At 45.6% G+C, this 21,552-nt stretch overlaps 1 protein-coding gene and 1 long non-coding RNA gene across 39 annotated transcripts in view; one reads left to right on the top strand and one right to left on the bottom strand.

Moving 5' to 3' along the window:
- The window catches only part of Nfasc (neurofascin), a 177,159-nt gene that overhangs the window by 51,955 nt on the left and 103,652 nt on the right, over window positions 1–21,552 (top strand). The window lies entirely within an intron of this gene.
- Window positions 576–21,314, bottom strand: Gm46157. The gene is made up of 3 exons (XR_001779421.2): window positions 21,250–21,314; window positions 18,712–18,756; window positions 576–12,946 (listed from the first exon to the last, which is right to left on the bottom strand). It is a non-coding gene; the product is annotated as a predicted gene, 46157 (long non-coding RNA).

The following is a 21,552-nucleotide window of genomic DNA, read 5'->3' as shown; positions in this document are numbered from 1 at the left end:
CTGATGCAGGGTGTGGTGGAGCATGCCTTTAATACTGGGAAACAGAGGCCTGTCGATCTCTGTGAGTTCCAGGCCAGTCTGGTCTCCTGCCAGGGATATATGTAAGACCCTGACTCGTTAATGAACAAACAAACAAGAAAAAAGACCCTGCCTCAAGAAATGACATAGAAAGAAATAAAAGAGGGCCTGCACATACATGTGCTCACAAGTGCACGTGCGCGCGCGCACACACACACACACACCAAGCACATAGAAGTCCTGCTGTGAATGTGGCCACATTATGCCTCCCAAGGTTCCACTTTCAATTCTTTTCAGTACAAAGATGGAAAAGGGCTTGCAGAATCATGGGAGTAAATCAGTGCTTAGGTTTTGGAGCAACCTAATTTGCTCTGGATTCTGGGAGTTTAAGGCTGGAAACAGGGAACTGCAATTAACAAATGAGCGGGTATGCAGCCTGAGCAGACCCTGGCTCCTACCCATCTGGGGCTGCTGTTAAGTGGTAATCGACTGCCCTGAGGCCTTGCAATAAAGTGACCTTGTTATTCACAGTTCACAACCAGGGCTTGCAAATGGCCTCTTGGATTTTTTTCTGCTTCAGACTGCCTACCATCAGTCTCTGTTCACATTTGTCTCTTCTGTGCCTTTGGGCGTTTATCTGTTGTATTTCTGTCCATCCTCTCCAGCCAGTGCCTCAAACTGTCCTCATTGCAGAGTGGAATGAAACAGTGATCAAAAGAGAGGAATTCAGTTTAAAAGCTTTTATTTTGTGACTTTAAAGTTGGATAGCGGGCTGGTGAGATGGCTCAGTGGGTAAGAGCACCCGACTGCTCTCCCGAAGGTCAGGAGTTCAAATCCCAGCAACCACATGGTGGCTCACAACCATCCGTAACGAGATCTGACGCCCTCTTCTGGAATGTCTGAAGACAGCTACAGTGTACTTACATATAATAAATAAATAAATCTTTAAAAAAAAAAAAAAAATAAAGTTGGATAGCAAAAAAAAAAAAAAAAAAAAGCAGCAAGGATCGGGAACAGGGAGTGAAGAGATGGCTCTATGGTTAAGAGCACTGACTGCTTTTCCAGAGGACCCAGGTTCAATTTTCAGCACTCTCACAACTGTCTATATCCCCAGTCTAGGATCTAACACCATCTTTGGCCTCTGTAGGTACCTCACAACATGGTGCACAGGCACGCATGCAGGCAAAACATATACATAGTATCTATATTTTTAAAGCAGGGAACAGAAACAGGTCAGTTATTTCAATGTTACTGTCCTCATAATGTTGGAGCACAGGGACTTTCTTATTACTGGGACTCGGGCTGACTGCAATCTTTTGGGCTGGCCTTCCTTCTGAGATTGAAAGACTAGAGTGCATTGGAAAGCAACCCCTGAAAGACCTATTGTTTCCTCCTCATCTTTTCCAGATCAAGACAGACAGACAGACAGACATCTCCCTCAGTGTGCACAAGTCTTGTTTCTTTTTCTCAGGTTAAACTGGGAGGCTCCAGGCAATTTCTGGATCCCAGGAATAATCAGGGAAGGCAATTGTACCCGGCGGTAATTGGTGATATTTATCAGGCGGCTGGGAGCTGTCATCGGGTCTTCGGACTACAAATTTGTAGAATCCATTAAGATCAGTGCATGCTGCTAATTGTAACCAGACTCCACCTTATCTCAAAGATGGGCTTGAAAGGGCAATTCCCCCCACTGACAGCTGCCTTTCCTATCCTGGGATTCTGTATGTGAAAGGGAGGGAGGCAAGTCTAACAGTCCGTAGGTGAGAACAGAAAGGGTGTGGGTTCCCCAGGTCTGCTTAGGAGGAGGCAGAGCACATGGGTAAATTCCCTGGCTTTCCTGGAGGACCCACAGAAAGAGTAAGTTATTCGTCACATGGTATCCCTGGGATGGCAGGAGGTGAGGTGTCCCCTTAGTAACAGCACTACTTCTTCCTCCGTCCACGTGTTTAGGAGCTGCTGCAGAGGTGGGTGGGTGCTAGGAGCAGCCTGGGCTCTACAGCTGTGTGAGACCGCGTGGTGTGTCCCCTTCTATGGCTGCCACGTGACTAAGAAGACCAAACTTCTCCTATTGGAAAAACAAGGCATGGTTTAGGGCATCCAGCCACCCTATTTGCTAGGGTAATAAAACAAGCAGTGATTGCCACTCCCAACACCCTGCGATGGTTTCTGGTATGAAGAAATACCAGAAGAGGGGGATAAGGGAGAAACGTTTCAAGTTTCAATCAAGAGATAGGACAAATGTTGCTTATGTCCTTGTAGGTAGAGGATGCTGCCCTCCGGGGAGTACAGAAGGAGTGACAGTGGCATGTTCCCCCAGATGCTCAGCTTGGTGTCCTAGTGATGGACCAGGTCTTCTGGGCTAAGCTGGCAGGGTAGGTGGAGAAAGCATGGCTGCGTTGGAGACCCAGGGATTTGTATCTCCACTAAAGCACCTACAAGTAAGATGCCAAACGTCCCAGATGATGCAGAGTGCAAAGATCTCTTTGGTGTTCTGAGTCACTTGACATCTTATCTGTATCCCTGGAAAGTAGAGCCTACAGATTAGGCCTCTGCCGCATCTCGCTTAGGAAGTGCAATCCAAGAGAATATAGTGAGAGAAAGGAGAGAGTCAGAGAGGGAGGGGTCGCCAATGCAAGGGTGCACTGTTGACCTAACTACTCTACGTACCAAGTCTAGCCAGTGACACACAAGTCTAGTGTGGTTTTAGGGCTGTAGAAATGGTGACTCCTTGCCTCAAAACAGTCTATGGAGAAGAACCTTTCCCATTGGCCAGAGTCATACCACGGGGCATCAGCTCTCCTGATCCGAGCTACACAAGCCTGGGCTTCTTGTTGTCTCACCTTCATTGTCAGGACAAAATTCTGGGACTGGAAACTAGATGCGCAGATGTAAGCGTTAAGTCTAGGCAGTGTCGGGATGAGCTTATGGAAGCAGGAGGCTCTTTCAGAGATGGGCACTAAGGGCTGAGAGAAGTTGGCCACATCCTGGAGCCAGATGTTGCTGGGAGGAGCTCCAGCAGCATTCGATCACAGCCCTGCAGAAGTGGGAATGGACCTTCCACCGGCTACCATCAAACTTCTCGCCTGATTCTGTCTTCCAGGAAACCTGGGGCCATTCACTATCTCTACCCAGGCCTCCATGGCACCTTGTGTTGTGGTTCAGAAATGTAGTGTCTCCCAAAGAGACTCCCGTGTTGAAAGCTTGATCATCAGCTGTCAGCACTGTAGAAGTGAAGGGTCAATGGAGGACACTAGTCTGTTTTATCAACAGGTTAATCTATACCCGGATTCATAGCTATTAGGAATTAGGTCCTACTTGGAGGAAGTGGCTTATGGAGCCATGCCATTTGAATACATCTTGGTTGGGCAGTGGTGGCACATGCCTTTAATTCTAGCACTTGGGAGGCAGAGACAGGCGGATTTCTGAGTTCGAGCCCAGCCTGGTCTACAAAGTGAGTTCCAGGACAGCCAGGGCTACACAGAGAAACCCTGTCTCGAAAAAAAACCAAAAAACCAAACAAACAAAAAAAGTATGTCTTATATCCAGATCCCACCTTTCCCACCTTTCTCTTAAAGCTGCTGTAGCGCCTCCTCTGCCACATGTTGCTGTCGTGATGGTTAACCTCACCACAGCCTTTAACCAATGGATGGAAACCTCAGAAATAGTCTATTTAGTCCAAAATAAAGCTTTCTTCTTTTAAGTTGTTTATGTTTTATATTTTTTGTTGTTGACGCCTAGGAAGGCTAATGATGTATCCTGCACCCAAACTGTTGCAGAGATGATTCTGTGGGCATCTGTGTTCTCTTTCACTGGTTACTAGCAGGCCTTGCATGCCCTAGGCATTTCCCGTGTTCTGTGTGTGAGTACTTGAACGAGCCCTATAGAAAACAACTTATAAAGTTATAAACATGTGGGCTTAATATTTATAAAATGGGAGTAATTTGCCTAACAATTAGTTCTTGTATATAGACTGTCTGTTTGAAGGCTGCTTTGCTATGTTAACATCACCCTTCTTGACCTACCTTGGATAGTTAGTCCAACTCTTAGCACTTCCACTTTAGCAGATATAAACACGGCCTGCTACTGACCCATTAGTGTGGGCTGTACATTAAACCTGCATTTTGTGACTTAACACAGTCATATTATTTATTCACAAAGTACAAGGAATCAACGAAGCCAGGCTAAGCTTGGGACACTTCTTTTGATCATCATGCTAAGAATCACTTGTACACCATCTTGTGTCCCAAATACTGCAGGATAACCAACAATCACACCTGGCATGCACTGTTGTCATGGTTGGTCTGGGACTGTGATGTCCAACATAGTAGCCACTGGCACATTGGAAGTGCGCCTTTCCCCTAATTAGGAAATGCTGTTGGTGTAAACCACACATCACATTTTCAAGATTTACTATGTCTGGTAGAAATTATCTCAGTAATTTTTGTGTTGATTACATGTTTAAAGATAAAATTTGGGTTACATAAGATAAATAAATTTCAGCTTTTTCTCTTTTACTTTAAAATGAGAATTTGAAAATATGAAATTGCTCTGTGGTCTATGTTATCGTATTCCTATTGAACAGTAACTTAGCTGGGACAAAGTACATCCCACCTTGCCTTTAATTCAGATGTTCTGCATCCTAAAAATGTCTGCAGACATGCTACAGCAAAGGAGAACTGTCTCACAGAGGCAAAAAAAATGGGGGGGGGGTATTTTTAGAGAGTATGAAAGTGGTGATCTGGTTTTGTCTCGATGTTGTTGAGACTCGAACTAAAGCACCAATGAGAAGCAAGACTATTAGGCACAGAGAACAGAGTATACTGACACTTAGAGCCCAAGTGGATGGCAGTTGGATATGTGTGGTTAAGAGACAGAGGAGTCTGGCTGTCAGTACTAGTGGCTGAACTTGCTGGATTGGGACAGAGTGATATACATAGGAAGAATATGTTTGGTAGAGAAAAAAACGTGAGTACACTTTTAAATATATAGTTTTGTAAGGTCCCCATGAGAGATCAAAGTACAAATGGATAATTAAAAAGCTGCAAGTGTAGATCTAATTGTGGGAGAGAAGAAGGGGTAAGAAAAATCAGCATGTGTAGGAAGCGGTTGAAATCACGGGTGGCGGTGTAGGAAGAGGTTGAAATCACGGGTGGAGGTAAGAGCTTTCAGGGAGATGCAGAGGCTGAGAATGTCACAGAGAGACACAGAAAGCAGCCGGACTTGAATTGCATACAACATGACATTGGAAGAAGAGCAGGACATGACCTAGCAACGGGGCCTGGTGCCCAATCGATAGCTGCTAAAGGAGAGGACGAAGAGGCTCCATAGTCAGCCACCCGTGCTCCATAGGCAGCCACCCGTTACTGTGTTAGCTGCTTATCTTGCTGTGTTAAAATGCCTGACAAAGCAGCTTTTGGAGGGAAGGCTTTGTTTTGGCTCACAGTTCAAGGGTAAAGCCCATCACAATGAGGGAAGTCAGGGCAGCAGGAGGGAGAGGTAGCTGGTTACATTGTATCCATCCAGCAGAGAGTGACCGCTTGCGCTTGCGCTTGCGCTTGCGTACAGCTCACTTTCACTTTTTACTCTAGTCCATACCCTGACACTGCCACATTTAGGGTGGGCCTTGACACTTCAGTTGACCTAATCTAGACAATTTCTCACAGACATTCTGAGAGGAGTTTCCATGGGGATTCTAAATCCTTTCAAGTTGACCATTAAGATTAACCATCACAACTGTACAGAACACACTGAGTTTAAGCCATAACTTCTCCTTCCCCCCCTTTTCCTGCAGGCTCATGGCAATCTCATATACAAATTCATTCAACATAACTTCAAACGTCCTCCATAGTCCTTAATAACCCAACGCTGCTTAAAAGTCCAAAGACCTGCTGGGCATGGTGGCGCACACCTTTAATCCCAGCACTTGGGAGGCAAAGGCAGGCGGATTTCTGAGTTCGAGGCTAGCCTGGGCTATACAGAGAAACCCTGTCTCGAAAAACCAAAAACCAAAAAAAAAAAAAAAAAAGTCCAAAGACCTAGTTTCATATGAGACTCAGGGCAATCTAAGACAAATTACATAATTCCACTGTACGATAATACAAAATGAACATTGATCAATTAAGAATGGAAGAATGCAGACATACTAAGGAATGACTGGATGAAAGCAAGAGTGAAACTCCACAGGGAAAATATTAAATCCCGTAGCTTCATGTTCAGCACCAAGGGCTTGTGATAGAGTCATCTGGGCTCCAAATGACTTGGGTAACCCTACTTCTTCCAGCGCTGCTTCGTTTAGAACCCAAGGTCTCTACCCTGGGCCAGCTCCACTTTGTGTTTGCAGGTTTGTTTGGCAAATGACCCATGGTCCTGGCATCTCCAGCATTCTGGGTTTCCACAGCTTCATGCTGAGGCCTTGTAGGCCCTCTCTTCAAGGACTTTGGCCCTGCCACACATTCCCTGGCCTTAGTTACCCTCTGGAATTGTGATGCAAAACTCAATGACTTCCTCAATCTTCCTCAGTCTTTATGCCTGCAAAAGTACCATGTATATGATGCTACCAAGTTCTGCTGCCAGCTTGGAAAGCTCTATTGCCTGCCCCCCACTGGGCCAGGGTTGCATTGACCCTGGGGAAACACTTCCCTAGGTTGCTGATTTTGAGTAAGGAATCTAGTTTAGTTTCAGTTCCCGTTGCTGTAATAAAATACAAAAGTAACTTAAGGAAGAAAGAATTTATTTGGCTCGTAATTCCAGGTTATAGCCCATCAGTGGGAGAAGTCAAGGCAGCAGGAACTTGAAGCAGCCAATCACATTACTTCCACCACCAAGAGCAGAGAGCAGTGAATTAACACAGGCATTCTAGTGCTCAGCTCACTTTTCCTACTTTAATGAAAACCAGAATTTCCTACCTAGGGAATGGTGCCACCCACAGTGGACAGGTCTCTTTACCTCAAATAATGTAATCAAGATTATTCTCTTCGGACATGCCACAGGCCATCCTAGTCTAGACAATCCTCCATGAGACTCCTTCCCAGGAGATTCTAAAGTGCATCAATTTGACAATTAAATCTAGCCATCACAGAACCCCGTCAGTGGCGTCCTTACTGTACCCTCTCTCCTTATAATGAATTTGCATCTTCCTAGATCCTTTGATTCATGGAACCACGATCGTAGGTCACTTTTCTTGAGTATAGAGTCCACCAAGTAATAAAGTCATAACAGCATAAATTTCAGGTCAACTTGTATCCACTATCAGGAAACAGAGTGATCGATGGTTGCACTGAATTCATATTCTCATTTTATTCAGCCTGGCCCAAAGGATGCTACCACACATATGTGGGCTGGATCTAACTAATCTCATCTAGGTAACCCCTCAAAGACATTTCAGAGATTTGCTTCCATAGTGATTCTAAGTCACGTTGAGCTAACAGTCGGGATTAACCTTCACAGTTGCTCACCATTTTATTCTCCAAAGGGCCTTGTACATAGAAAGTGTGCAGTTAATAGTCACTGTGTTAGATAGAGTAAGGCACATTGTGTTGTACTGTTCCAGATTACAGCTGCCCATGCTGCTTTGCAGGGTTAGGCTTTTCCTGACTCTGCCTAGCTCCTCCTACTTACTTTGCTGTAAATTAAATATTTTAGAGTCTTAGGAAAAGCTGGTGAGGTGATTATAGTGGTTCTCACTTGCCTGCCTTACAAGACTTAACAGAGTGCCCAAACAGCATGTACTTAACAAGAGACCATTAATTACCTTTCGGTCTCAAGGGAGTCGCTTTCCAGTTTGGAGTAAGTCTTAGGTTTTTAAAGGAACTGGCGTTTGTTTTTGCCTTTCTGCTTCGATATCCTTAGCTCCCACATTTATAACCTCATAGTTACAAAATGGATGCCTTATTCCAAGCATACACCCTAAAATACTTAAGCTCCTGGTGGAAGCAAAGCGCCGTGCTTCTGCGGCATGCTTTAGGAGACAGAGTGTTGGTCAGTTGATTTCGTCATGACTCTTTGGCCAACTTAGCTATGTACCTGTGTCTAAGCCACCAAGCAGCAAAAGGGAACTGAGTCACCGTTTGCTTGGCTTGGCCAAACCATTAACTCAGTTCCTGGAGTCAGGGGAGGAGGAGTGAGCCCTGTGGAGTAGCCCAGTGTGCTTTGCCTAGTTTTCTGTTTGGTTTTGCCTTTAGTCCTTTGAATTCAGGATAAAAATTTTCAGTGGCTAGCACATGACTGTATCAAGGACTGTTATTGCACACTGAAAAGATAGCATCCAACATACAGGTTTTTTTTTTTTCCCCTTTCCTTGTTGTAAGGTTTCGCTGTGTTTTTCTGGCTGACTTCAAACTCCTGGGTAAACACTGTCTGTGTGTCCCATCTCCTGAGTAGCTGGGAATTCAGGTGCCATTCCACACAGCTTTCAGCTGTCAAACTATGGAGTAGACCTGGCTGCCACCTCTTCTTGGTCATTTTTCTTCTTACAGCTTTTTCCTGCTTGAGCGACTGAGGCAATTCCCCAGGTTCTGTTCAATTCTGAACTGGTATTAATGCTGATTCTTTCTTTGGTTTTTGGTTTTTGGTTTTTTTTGTGGGTGCTAGAAGTGGAACCCATGCCACCTTGCCTGGCAGACAAATCCTCTACCACTGAGCTGACCTGAGCCTAAGGAAGCATTCTCTCACTATCTAAACCCACCTTAGAAAATCCTGCATTTCATCATCATCTTCTTTCAGCTTATGATAGAGGCTCTTCCTTGCCTCTGTCATTCTAGACTCTCTTACCCTTACCTTTAAAATATGCCACTTTCAGCACGGTGGCACACACCTTTAATCCCAGCACTCGGGAGATAGAGGCAGGTAAATCTCTGAATTTGAAGCCAGCCTGGTCTTCAGAGCAAGTTCCAGGATAGGCAGGGCTTCACAGACAAACCCTATCTCGAAAAACAAAACAAAACAAGCAAACAAAACACAATGCCACCTTCTGTTCTTCTATCTCTAAGCAACCCCGAAGCCCTGGTCCCCACAGGTCAGTTGGTACCATTGCAAGCTTGTTTGTTTTCTTTCTCCCGCATCCTTCACATCTTCCATCTCGTTCCCTCACTGCCACCTCATGCCTTGCTGCTCTTGCCTCTCAAGAGAAACCTGTCATCATTTCTGCTGTCCATTTCCTTCTCGAACACCCATCCGTGGGACAGAAAAACCCAGCAGTTCACGTGTTCTAGCATGAGTTCTTCTGCCTGCCATTAGGATAGCCGCTGGGCTAATAACAGTATCGGCTTGAGAGGGGACTCGGGTGAGAGAAGGGAGCGTTGAAGGAGCATTAGCTTCCTCAGCATCGCCCAGGCCTTTTACTGTAAGAATGTCTCACATGTTGTTCACACAATTGATAAAAGAGAAAGCTCCAGCCTGGCATTCAAAATCTTCCCACACTCTCTCCAGCTCTCCCACCTCTCAACCATGCAAACGTTCTTCTCCCCTCAAACTGATGTCCCTCTTGCCTTAGACCTGCTGAGCCGTTGCTCAAACCACAACCCAGTCACGTGCTCTATTCCTCTCCCTCCTGGCCTACCCCATTCCTGCTCCTTCTCCAAGCATTTGGGACCTCAACTGGCCAACATGCCCAATGGCTCGAATTGCCTGGAAACCTCAACCAGTCTCTACCCCCTCTGAATGGGAATAGAGCGGTTCCTTTGTTTGTCAGTCATCTGGGATCTGGCATTGGACATGGCTGGTCCTTTGTATCATTCACCTCTGCTCTTTGGGAGCTACTTAGAGGGTGCACATTCATTCTTGCTGCCTTGTTTATTCAGTGATGACACTCAGTGTGGACAGACTGAATGGAAAGAAGGCAATGAAAGGTGTATCAGCCTCCAAAAACAGCCTCTAAAATGTCATCTCTAAACTGGTGACCCAGGACTGAATCCCAGCTAGTCAGTAGACTGAGGCTGGGGGATCACAAGTTCAAAGCCTAACTAGGCTAAGAGAGTTTAAGGCAAATCTGGTGACTTACTAACAAGCCATCTCAAAATTTAAAACGCTAAAGGGGTTGAAGGTGCAGCTCAGTGGTAGGGTGCCTACCCAGAGTCCTTCATCTGGATAACAGTATAGAAGTGTGTTGCCTCTTAGCCAGAACAGCTGAACAAGTCACGTGGCCTTTACATGTAATTCCTCTGACAGTGTAGCCCGGGGCTTACTTCAATACCACATTGCTTTTTTTTTTTTTTTTTTTTTTTTTCCTGAGCCAGGGTTTCTCTGTGTAGCCCTGGCTGTCCTGGAACTCACTCTGTAGACCTACAATTTTTCACTCTGAAATACTGAAGACCCTGAGTTTGAGTTTGAGTTTGAGCACGGATCTTCCCAGCCTGCATCCCACTCAGCTGCTCTCAATAGGCTTTTGCTTTCTTCCCAGTCTGCTGGAGGTTGAGAATGAAGGGAGTGGACTCTGCAAGTGGGTTAGATGTCCCGGAAGACTTCCCAACGACCAGCTTCCTTCAGATGAGTTTGTTCAGAAGCCCTGCACTGCACACAGAGCTCACCCACTGGCTATCCTGGGAGAGGCAGCGAGGAGTAGTAGGTCAAAGGGAACAAAAAAGAGGAGGGGACATGGGGCTGAAGTAATAGAAACACTGGAGGCACAGAGATCTAAGTGTCACTACCCAAAGCTGTTGCAGAATGGTGGGGAGGAGTGAGGGGAACGGCGGGGGATCAGCCCCCGCCCTCAGTGCGGCGGCGGCTGCCTGTTTGTTTAATAATCGTGTTCTGAGCAGCATTTGAACTGGCATTTAGACGAGTCTAGAATGTGAATTCTTGCAGGGGAGGCAGCCAGGACAATCCCGCTTTGTTCTAGTTCTTTGAGGACTACGGAAATAATTTTTAAAACAATAACCCTCCTTCCTGGGTCTGTTGCCTGTTTGCTCCGAGGAATGCTTGGTAACTCTTAGGACACTGGGACTCACATTTTAAGTTCTGTGTTCTTCACCCCTGGTAAAGGCCAGGTTTGGGCTGTAGGAAAAGACAGTGGTATGTTAACTGTGCCCTTTTGTGTATGTTGCCTGCTCCTAAAGGACCATGGGCCAGAGCCTCTTACGGGTTTGCTCTTTCAGTCATCCACTCAACAAAAACATTTCCTAGAACTTAGTTATAGGCCCAAGACATTCTAGGAATGATTCGGAGTAGAAAATGGAAGATGTGGCCCTTGCTTTCAGAGCTGTATGCAGCATACATTATTATGATTGATTCTCTTTGTCTCCAACCAGAAACTCTAGGCTGCCTGTATTGACTGTTGCTCCATTGAGTCATCAGACCTTTTTGGAAAATTTCTCACACAGGCAGTGAAGGCTGAGCAGGGAAAAGGGCTACCCAGGGCCTGAGTCAGTCAGGAAATACAAATGCTACTAATGGAGCAATTGTGGGTGTCTAAGGAGCCTTTCTGCTTCCAGGGGTTCTCTCCCCAGGAATCACCTGGAACTTGTTGGAAATAGCTAAGGTGGGACCATGGCCTGCAAGAATTGGTGCCTGCTCATTTTGACAATGTTACAGGAGGCTGATCCATTTGTAGGCACACTGACCTCTGGGGGGCGCTGCTGGGAAGACCGGCCTAGGTGAGAAGATGAAAGGAAAGACTCCCACGAGGGAGGTGCCTTCCCGCTTGGAGGGCCTGCAGGGATGGTGCCAGGGGAAAGGTAGAGACACAAGTAGGTTGTGTGCTGGCTGGGACCGCAGAGGTCAATGTGGTGACAGCAGAGGCAGAGCCAGCTGGGAAAGGCTGTGTGAGCCAAAGAATTTAGATTCAAGTTGCTCTGAAAAGGAATCCTGCCCTAATTTATCCACCAGGAAACCAACACACAAATAAATAGGTTGAATACTTTATCCAAAGTCACATAGCTGATTCACAGATCAGTGGATATGAGCAGGAATTCGTACCTTGATCTGTAAACCCAAAGCCCATTTTCAGAATCACTACACTAAGGTGATAAGGAGACAAAAATGTAAACATTAAATCATTTTTATTAATTTTTATGTGTGTGTATTTCACCTGTATGACTGTGTACCACGTTTGCCCAGTGTTCTGAGAGACCAGGAGAGGGTGTGGGACCCCTGAACTTGGACTTACAGAGTGTTGTAAGCTGGCGCATGGGCGCTGAGAATGAACCCCGGGACCCCTGAAAAGGGCAGCCAGTGCTTTTACCAATGAGCCAGCTCTCCAGCTCTCCATTTTTGGGGGGGGCATCTCTATTGCTTAGTATTTGATTAATTTTATAATAAGATACCTTAAATAACATAAGGTGATTAAGACTGGAATAAAAGAATAAGCCCCACAAACCAAGAAGAGTCATAAGTTCTGTTTGTGGTATTATAGAATAGTGCTTGCCATTCACAAGTGCAAACTTCTTCCCAAGAAGAACCGGGTTGTTGCTCTGTCAGCTGCCTGAACCAATACACTGTGAGAGCAAAGCACTGTGTGGCTTATTGGAACCTCTGCTTCTGCGCTGTTCCCTGGGCCCGTCCTTGTGTCCTTCCCTTCTGTCTATCTTGCCACAGCACCCATGGCAGGGATGCAGCGAGGGAGGAGAGACCCAGTGCAGCCTCTCCCCTCTGCATCTCAGTGCAATCGCGTGAGACCTAAGCATCAGCATCTGCTCAGACTTGGGCCCAAGGCCCCTCTTTGGATCAATCTGGTGCGCTTACCAGCTCCCTCGTGGTCAAATTGGCCATTGTGGTCTCTGCAGAGAGGGATGAAAGTACACATGTCCTTGGTGGCACGGGGAGCTAAAAGATCAGACAGGATATAGCTTAGGTGATTCTGAAGTTGTCCTTGATCGTGGGAACTTCCAGTCTGATGGCAGAGGCATTGCCCTGGCCTTTAGACAACTCTGAGTAGGATGCAGGAGGAGCAGTATCAATGTCCATGATGTCCAGACTGCTCCAGGAGACTTCCCGACTAGTGGAGAAACAGAAAACAGAAATATAGGTGAAATGGGAGCAAAGTTGGGGGTCAAAGTTCCCAAAGTATGAAGACAATAAAATCAGAGCACAGCTGGCCGGAAGACTCGGAGCAGGAGCTGTGTCTCCCACTTCTTCCCACTAAGGCAGTCAGTGCATCGCATCCGAGGAATCAGAAGCCAGCAGAGACACCAGTCGCCCAGGCTGCATTGCACTTAGTGATGAGGGGCTCTCTACCCAGGACTTAGTTTAGATTCTAACTCAGCCAGAGCCAAGGGGCCCGCCTGAGCCTGAGGTGGGTAGCTGGCAACACTTGGCCATCTTTCTTCTCTTCCATCTTACAGCCAAGGCTGGCGGTGACAGTCTATGATGCAGCTGCCTGTTCCCACCTATGGAGAACAGCTGGGCCCTCCAGAGCTCTGTCTAGCATGTGGTATATTTGTTGGCTTCAGCAAAATGGCATGCTTCTGGCTCTCCAACCTCCCTCCTCAGCAGCTCACCTTGAAGCCGTGACTGCAGTTGTTGGAACAAGGAGGAGAACCCGAAGTCTGCCGAGAGGGATGTTGGATCAATTGGGTTCTTGCTTTTGCCCCACAAGTGACTCATGTGTCACCATGAGCAAGTCCGCCATTTCCCAGGCAGCATGAAAGTAAGAAGGATGGCAAAGAATGAAGGTCACATGACCCGAAGATCACATGACCTGAAGCTGGGGCATACTGTGTGATCTTGGGTGAAGCAATTCTGTGTTCCTCAGAGAAAAAGTTTTAAAACTCATTTGAGCTTCAGTATTATTTATGACACAGGAGTGTTGCTATATTAAATCGAGCTACCGTGAAAATGGTGAAATGCGCCAGGCATGGTGGCGCACTCCTTTAATCCCAGCACTCGGGAGGCAGAGACAGGTGGATTTCTGAGTTCGAGGCCTGCCTGGTCTACAAAGTGAGTTCCAGGACAGCCAGGGCTATACAGAGAAACCCTGTCTCGAAAAAAACCAAAAAAAAAAAAAAAGGTGAAATGCTTCAGAACCTTGGGTCATTTAGTAGCTGGTGTTACTGTTTGAAGAGGGGGCAGGTATCCATCTTTGTCCCCAAGTGGTCTTATGCTGATACTATTGAAAATAAAAGGGGGAGGAGATTGGGTGTAAAAAAAAAATGCTTACTAAATATGAGATTCATAGTCGCCAAAACAAAGTCTGTCTGAACTTGAACTGTAGGGAAAGCTAACTCGTGTGCTTGGGCTGAGGGAGCTAAAAAGAATAATTGGGGCCGCGTGAGGGCTCATGGGGTAAAGGCCGTGCCACTGAGCCTGATGGACTGTGCTTAATTCCTAGGACCCACATGGCGGAAGAGAGAACTGACTCCCAAAGTTGTTCTCAACCTACACACACACACACACACACACACACACACACACACGGGGGGGGGGTAGAGAGAGAGAGAGAGAGAGGCATGTCAGACAGACAGACAGACTCAAGCACTAAGGTTTGGGGAATTCAGAACCCAGCGGGAAAATGAGAGCTTAACCTGGCCCCCATGCTGCCTGGTATTAAAAGCCATTGGAACCCTAAGTGTGAAGAGCTTCCGAGAGGCCAGGGAAGCCTGAGCAGGGGAAGCCTTGTCTCTGCTGATGCGAGTGCGCTCATGCACTTATTTACAGCCGATGGGTTTGGACCCCTGTATTAGTTACTTTCCTCATTGAAAGGACACAATGCCTGGTACAAGCAACTGAGGTGGATTTGGGTTGCGCGCTGAGTGATACTGTCCATCGTGGTGTAGAAGGTGTGGTAAGGGCACCGACCCTCCATGACCAGGAGGCAGAGGCGAATGCTGGTGCTCATCTGGGTACCTCTGGTTTATTAAGTCTAGACCCCAGTCCATGGGGTGGTGCCATCTACATTCAGGGTGAGTCTTCCATCCTCAGTTGAGCCTTTCTAGGGATGCCCAGATATGCCCAGAGGTGTGTCTCTTGGATGACTAAGTCAAATCAAATCAAATCGTTAGCACTAGTGTTAGCACTGTTGTCTCAGAGATGCAGACACAAAACAGATCAAAGCCGCTGACTTTCAAGGATCTTATACTTTCATGGGAAAAGGCACGGTAAATAAAAACACATAAAAGACCTATGTAATAGTTAAGAGCTAAGGATTTGGTTATAAAATAAAGTGGGTGGGGGTCCTGGATTAGTGGTTGAAGGGTGGCAGGAGAGGAGGATGGAGGAGAGCCTATGGCTGGGAGACTCGAAGAGGGTAGGATTTGTTGTTATTCAGATGTAAGGACAGAGAGGTGGAGAGGAGACACAAGACTCTCAGGGTACCTGTTAGAAACACCACCAAAGGTGTTGCATAGACAGGTGACTGTGTGGGTCTGAAGGTCAGGAGGTCTGAGTTAGATTTAAAAGCCGAGATTTTCATCATAAGGATGGGACTCAGGCTGTGACTGTATCCAGGACACCAGAGCAGGGTGTGTGTGGCAAAGAGGAGATCTAGTTGTGTAGCCCAGATATTCAGCTTCAGGAAGTCAAGAGGATGGGAGGTACTGGTATAGGTGAATAGAGAAGAAAAAGAGAGACTTAAAGGTGGTTCTTAAAGTCACACGGGAAGAGGTATCAAAGATCACCCATGCTAGATTAAGAAAGATGGTGGCGGCTGGACCTAGGCCTCCTCACACATATGTAGAAGATGTGGGTCCGGAACGACTGGAGCAGGGGGCTATCCCAAAAGCTGTTGCCTGCCCATGGGGTATGTTCTTCTAGCTGGGCTGCCTTGTCTGACCTCAGTGGGAGAGGATGTGTATAGCCCTGTAGAGACTTGGTATCCCAGGGTAGAGGGATACCTAAGGGGGTTCCCCAACTGCTCAGAAGAGAAAGGGAGACGGGAGAGAGGAAGGACTGGGGGAGGGAGTACTGGGAGAGGGCAATGAGCAGAATGCAAAGTGAGTATGAAAAAAAATGTAAAAATTTAAAAAAAAACAAAGGCGAGGGGACTGGCCATTCATCGTCTCACTAAGCACACTGAGGTCACTGGTATTGGTCCCCCAGTGTTGAATTTAACTGCCAGAATAACAGTATTAAACGGAGGCTCTAACATAAGGTGCACACGTCACAATAACTCCGTTTCATAAGCAGGTGGGGGGAAGAGTGAGCTGTGGTGGAGGTGTGTCTTCTCTGTCTCTGCGTGTGCCCTCTGATGCATCCTGATCATGTACCTCACAGTACTCTTCTGCCAACTTGGGTTGGTGTAGTTGTCATTTGTACAGAACGATAGTCATCTTTGTTGGGTCTCCGTTCCTGTGGGAAAGCGCTGCTGCGGTTAAGATACAGAACACGTTTATCATTTCAAAACACCCTCACGTTCCTCTTTCTGTTAATCTTCCCGATCTGTTCCTTTGTCAGTCATACATAATTTTTTTCTTCTGTATCTATACACTGGATCGATTGATTTCTGCTTCTTGTTTTTCTTCTTTTTTCCAAATTGTTTTAGCTATTCTGGTTATTTTCATTTCTCAGTGTAAGTTTTAGGATTATCCTGTCTGTTGCTGCTACAAATCATGTAGAGATTTTTGATAAGAACTGCATAAAACCAGGATGTCAATTTGGAATTAATTTGCTTCTTTGCTCTGTTGAATGAAATCCACGACTGTGGTATTTCTTTTTTCTTTTTCTTTCTTTCTTTTTTTATTTTTTAAAGATTTATTTATTTACTTATTTTATGTATGTGAGTACACTGTCACTCTTCTCAGTCACACCAGAAGAGTGCATCGGATCCCATTATAGATGGTTGTGAGCCACCATGTGGTTGCTGGGAATTGAACTCAGGACCTCTGGAAGAGCAGTCAGTGCTCTTAACCACTGAGCCATCCCTCCAGCCTGAGTATGGTATTTCTGTTTTCAATTTTGCATGTATTTTCTAAACACCTATGTCTTGTATATATTTTGTGGCTGTCATTGTTTATGACAAGGTCTTACTCTGTTGTACCTGCTGTCCTAGCACTCACTATGTAGCCCAGGCTGGCCTCCATGGTAACTGCCCTGCTCACATGTCTCAAGTGCTCGGATCACAGGCGTGAGCCATGGTGCTCAGTTTGAGGCACTTACAGGTTATTTTTATTCTACACCTAAGGATATTTGAGGGGTTGTAAACGATATTGTATGCTAACTTGTTGTTTTCTTATGGTGATGGCTTTCATGTAGAAATGCAATTAATTTTGTGTGACTGTCCTACACTACACTGTCTTGGATTAATTCATTAGTTTAATAGTTAATTGCTTTAATAGGTACCTTGGGACTGTCTGGGTAGATCATTGCATAAAATGAGAAATAGTTTTTATTTCTCTCTTTCTGAGTTTCTCCATGGCCTATACATTTCCTTTTCTTGACTTATCGCTGGCTGGGGCAGCAGCACTGTGCAGAGCAACAGAGGTTGTCTTAGTTGGGGTTCCTATTGCTGTGATGAAACACAATGACCGCAAACAAGTTGGGGAGAAAAGGGTTTATTTGGCCTACACCTCCACATTGCTGTTCATCATTGAAGGAAGTCAGGACAGGAACTCAAACAGGGAAGGAACCTGGGGGCAGGAGCTGATACAGAGGCCATGAAGGAGTGCTGCTTATTAGCTTGCTCAGCCTGCTTTCTTATGGAACCCAGGACCACCAACCCAGGAATGACACCACCCACAATGGGCTGGATCTTTCCCCATCAGTCATTAATTAAGAAAATGCCCTTCAGGTTTGCCTGGAGCCCAGTCTTCTGGAGGCATTTTCTCAATTAAGGTTCCCTCTTGTCCCGTGACTTGACTGGCAGGAGACTATTTAGCACAGTGATAGAAGGCACACGTACCTCTGTCCAGTCTAAGAGGAAAGGATTTTAGGTTTTCTTAACTCATGGTAATCCACATGTGGTGGATTGCATAATTTAATTTAAAGATATTGGCCCAGCCTTGCCTTCCTTGAGTGAATCTCATTTGTTCATAGTGAAGATGTGTTTTTATGTACTACTGAATCCTGTTCTCTAGTATTTTATTATGAATCTTTGAACCTATACTCCTTTTTCTTTCGTTTTGAGGTAGGGTCTTTCTGTGTAGCCCTGGTGTCCTGTAGACCTCGCTGGCCTGGAACTCACAGAGATCCACCTGTTTCTGCCTCTCCAGTCCTAGAACTAAAGGTTTGTGCCATCACCACCCGACTGACTCTATACTCTTGAGAAATATTATTTGGTCTGCATTCTTTGGCTTCTTTTGTTTTAGACCTTTTTGGTCTGGTTAGCTTCACCGAATGGGTTGGGAAGTGACTTCTTCTTCTACAATCCAATGGAGTTGGCACAGAATTGCGTTAGCTCTTTTTGTGTTTGATGTTTCAGTGAAACCCGTCTGAGCTTAGAGCTTTACTTCTGGGGGAGATTTTTAAAGTAACGAATTCAGTTTTCTTCCTGATCGTAAAGACATTTTGTTGCTTATGGGAGTGCATGTCCTGACTGGCAGGTTAGTGTTGCAGCTTGCAGGGCTCATGGCTGGAAAATACTCTTGACGACTTTTCTTTTTAAGCAGCTTGCATAGCCCCTTCTAGTTCACCAGAAAGGGACAAGGGCTGATTTCTCCATGTCCTGCAATTGATGTGTGAATGTCTGCAGGCAGAGGGTCTTATCATCTAGTCCTTGTGGGTAACGAAGAGCTGGAAATAGTCTGTGCTGTGTGGAGACCTCTGGACCTCCTTGACAAGTGACTCATAGGAAGGGGTCTTACAGCTGCCATTGGGTTTCCATTTACTAACCTGTGGCTGCATTATCCACCTCCACAGGGTACCTCCATCAAATTCCTGTTAAAAAGAATTGAGTTTTCGTTGGCTTTACAATGGCAGATTTTCAAATGGCTGTTCCCTATGTCCTTAATTTTGGTTCACCATTCCAGCATCTCCTTTTCTCCCCATCCCTGCTGAATTCCTTTCATCCCCCCTGCCCCCAAGTATTCTGCCTCTTAACTTTTTAACGTATGTGTACTACAGTCTTCTCTCCCTTAAGATTGTAAAGACAATATTCTGTTTATCTATTGCTTTCTCTTTTACCTGTGTGTATGTGTGAGATACATTTATGACTCTCTCTCTCTCTCTCTCTCTCTCTCTCTCTCTGTGTGTGTGTGTGTTTGAGTATGGGTAGGCACATGCCATGGCACATACAAACAAGGTCAGAGGACAGCCTCAGGTTGAGCCTCCCTCACCTCCCACCTTGTTTGAGACAGGGTCTCTCGTTCACTGCTGTGTACACTAGGCTAGCTGGCCCAAGACTTTCAATGATTCTTCTGTCTTTTCCTCCTATCGATCTCGAAGAGTGTCCTAACTTTACATAGGTTCCAGGGATCTGAACTCAGTCTCGCCTACTGACATGGCAACCACCTTCTCTCACCAAGCTGCCTTCACCAACCCAAAATCAATATTTAAACCAGAAGTTAAAAGGTGAACCCTCCAATAACCAATGTGGGGGAAACAGACTTGATAACATTAGGGTCCCCCCCCCCTGTCACATAAGTTCCAAGGAAGTTTCAGGTGGATAAAAGATTAATCACAGAAAATGACAGAATCAAAATGCTAGTGAAAACATGGAACTGTTTAAAGATAGCTTTTGGAAAAAGAAGACCCAGGTATGACACAAAAATGGCAACAAAATAAAAGATCCATCCAGCCAAGAAGACATTTTCATACCAAAACATGGCATGATATAGTGATATAGTGAGCTGCATTTCCCCTACAAAGAGGTAATTTTCACAGTGAGATTCCTTCAAATCTGTAAGAGCAAACAGAATAGGAACAATTCAACAGAAATGAAGATGTGCAACCCATCTCATAATCGGAAGAAAACCACAAAAGAGATACTAAATTCTGTGCACCAAAAGACAAAAGCTTACAACGCAAATGCAGTCTGTTAGAATCAGGAACCCAACCCACCTGGAAGCTACGGTGGGAGAGCAAGTTCCACGTGCTTCATGGAGACTAAGTCAGCCAAATTCTCTACTATTAAAAAGTCGCCATTTACAAGTTGATTCCAAAGGACAGGTGAGACAGTTTAGTGGGTAATGCTACTAAAGCTTAATGATTGAGTTTGATTCTAAGATCCATGGTAGACATATCCTCTGACCTCCACACAACAACCACGGCACATGTGTGTACACAGTCGCACGTACCATGCACACACAGAGACACAAATAATAAATAGTAAAAACATTGCTTCGATGAATTGATCCTAAATATAGCCTTGAAAAGGCAAGAGTTTATGCAAAGACCATTGTCCAAGCTGTTTTCCGTGTCAAATGATTATAAGTCACCCAGCTGTCCCTCAAAAAAGGACAGGATAAGCACGTTATACATTCATATCTTGTACCACTAGGGTTCTGTTGATGTGGTAGCTTTATATGAACTAATCAAAATAATATCCAGGATATTTATTAATCCGGGGTGGGGGAGCAAGGCAGGGAAACTACGAATAACATTTATTTTATCTTTTAAAAAATATTATTTTGATGTTGTGTGTGTACACGGACTCACTCTGGAAGGGCGCCCAGACTCTGGTGACAGAGGTTGACCAGACACAGCTGAGTGAGTTGGACTTAGGAAGCTGGATGGAGGCAGGCTTGGAGGGACAGTTAATAATAGAATCTATTTTTACAATGTATTCTTTTGAATCTGAATGTGTGCGATTAGCTACTCAAATAATAAGTACGGTAAAATCTTAAATTGTCTCTGGAAGGGAAAGAAAGGAAGAGATGCAGTGATCTTGGTTCCCTGAGCATGGACTGTGTGTGTATCCAGAGAGAGGAAGAGCAAAAAGTGAAAAGTCATGAAAATTAGGGGTTTGTCCATCTAGGAAGTATGCTTTTATGGCACCTTGGAATTCCCAGGGAGGGGGTCTAGAGACTCTTTTGTGCCAGCAATCCTTCTGTGGCAGAGGGAAAGGCAGTCAGAGCATATTAATAAACACTTGCTGAAGAGAGATGAGGAACCCCTGCAGACATTAAGAGGAGAACTCAGACAAAGCCTGTTTTGGAGCTGGCTCAACCCAGACATACCTCCCTTCACCATCATCTGTCGTGCCTGGTCCTCTTTCTGCTTCTGGGAGCACCTGCCCTGCCTTCTGTGCCCTCCCCTGTGGTACAACCAATCTAAACTTAATTCCCCCCCCCCCCCCAGCTTACAAATAGAGAAGATTCAGACTATGCCTATTTTATTTGGCTTGACAATTACTGGGGGTGGGGTCACCCCTAAGCTACTTTTCCAACTGCTGGCCTGGCTACCTCCCCATGGTGCTCCCCAAATACTTACTGTTTCCCCTGGCCTTGTGCTCAGAGTACAGTCCCTCTCACTGTCCTTCCTCCTTTCTCCTCCTTGTCCTTCCTCTCTTCTCCACCCTTAACTAGGCAACTCAAAACCCACCCACTTCTAATCCCTTCAATCATTGACTATAGCCATTTTTATTTAACTAATAATTTTTAATTAAGGAACAAGGTTTGCACCTGGACCTAGACCTTCTAGGACGGAATTTAGCATTACAATACATAGCAATGACCAAATCTCAACACCTCCCCAGCCCAGGCTTCCTATAGAGCGGTGTGTACTAACTACTAC

This window comes from Mus musculus, chromosome 1 (assembly GCF_000001635.26).
Source record: "Mus musculus strain C57BL/6J chromosome 1, GRCm38.p6 C57BL/6J".
NCBI classification, from domain to species: Eukaryota; Metazoa; Chordata; class Mammalia; order Rodentia; family Muridae; genus Mus; species Mus musculus.
Note: the sequence above shows the minus strand (reverse complement) of the source record. Positions and strands in the feature narration are given on the sequence as shown.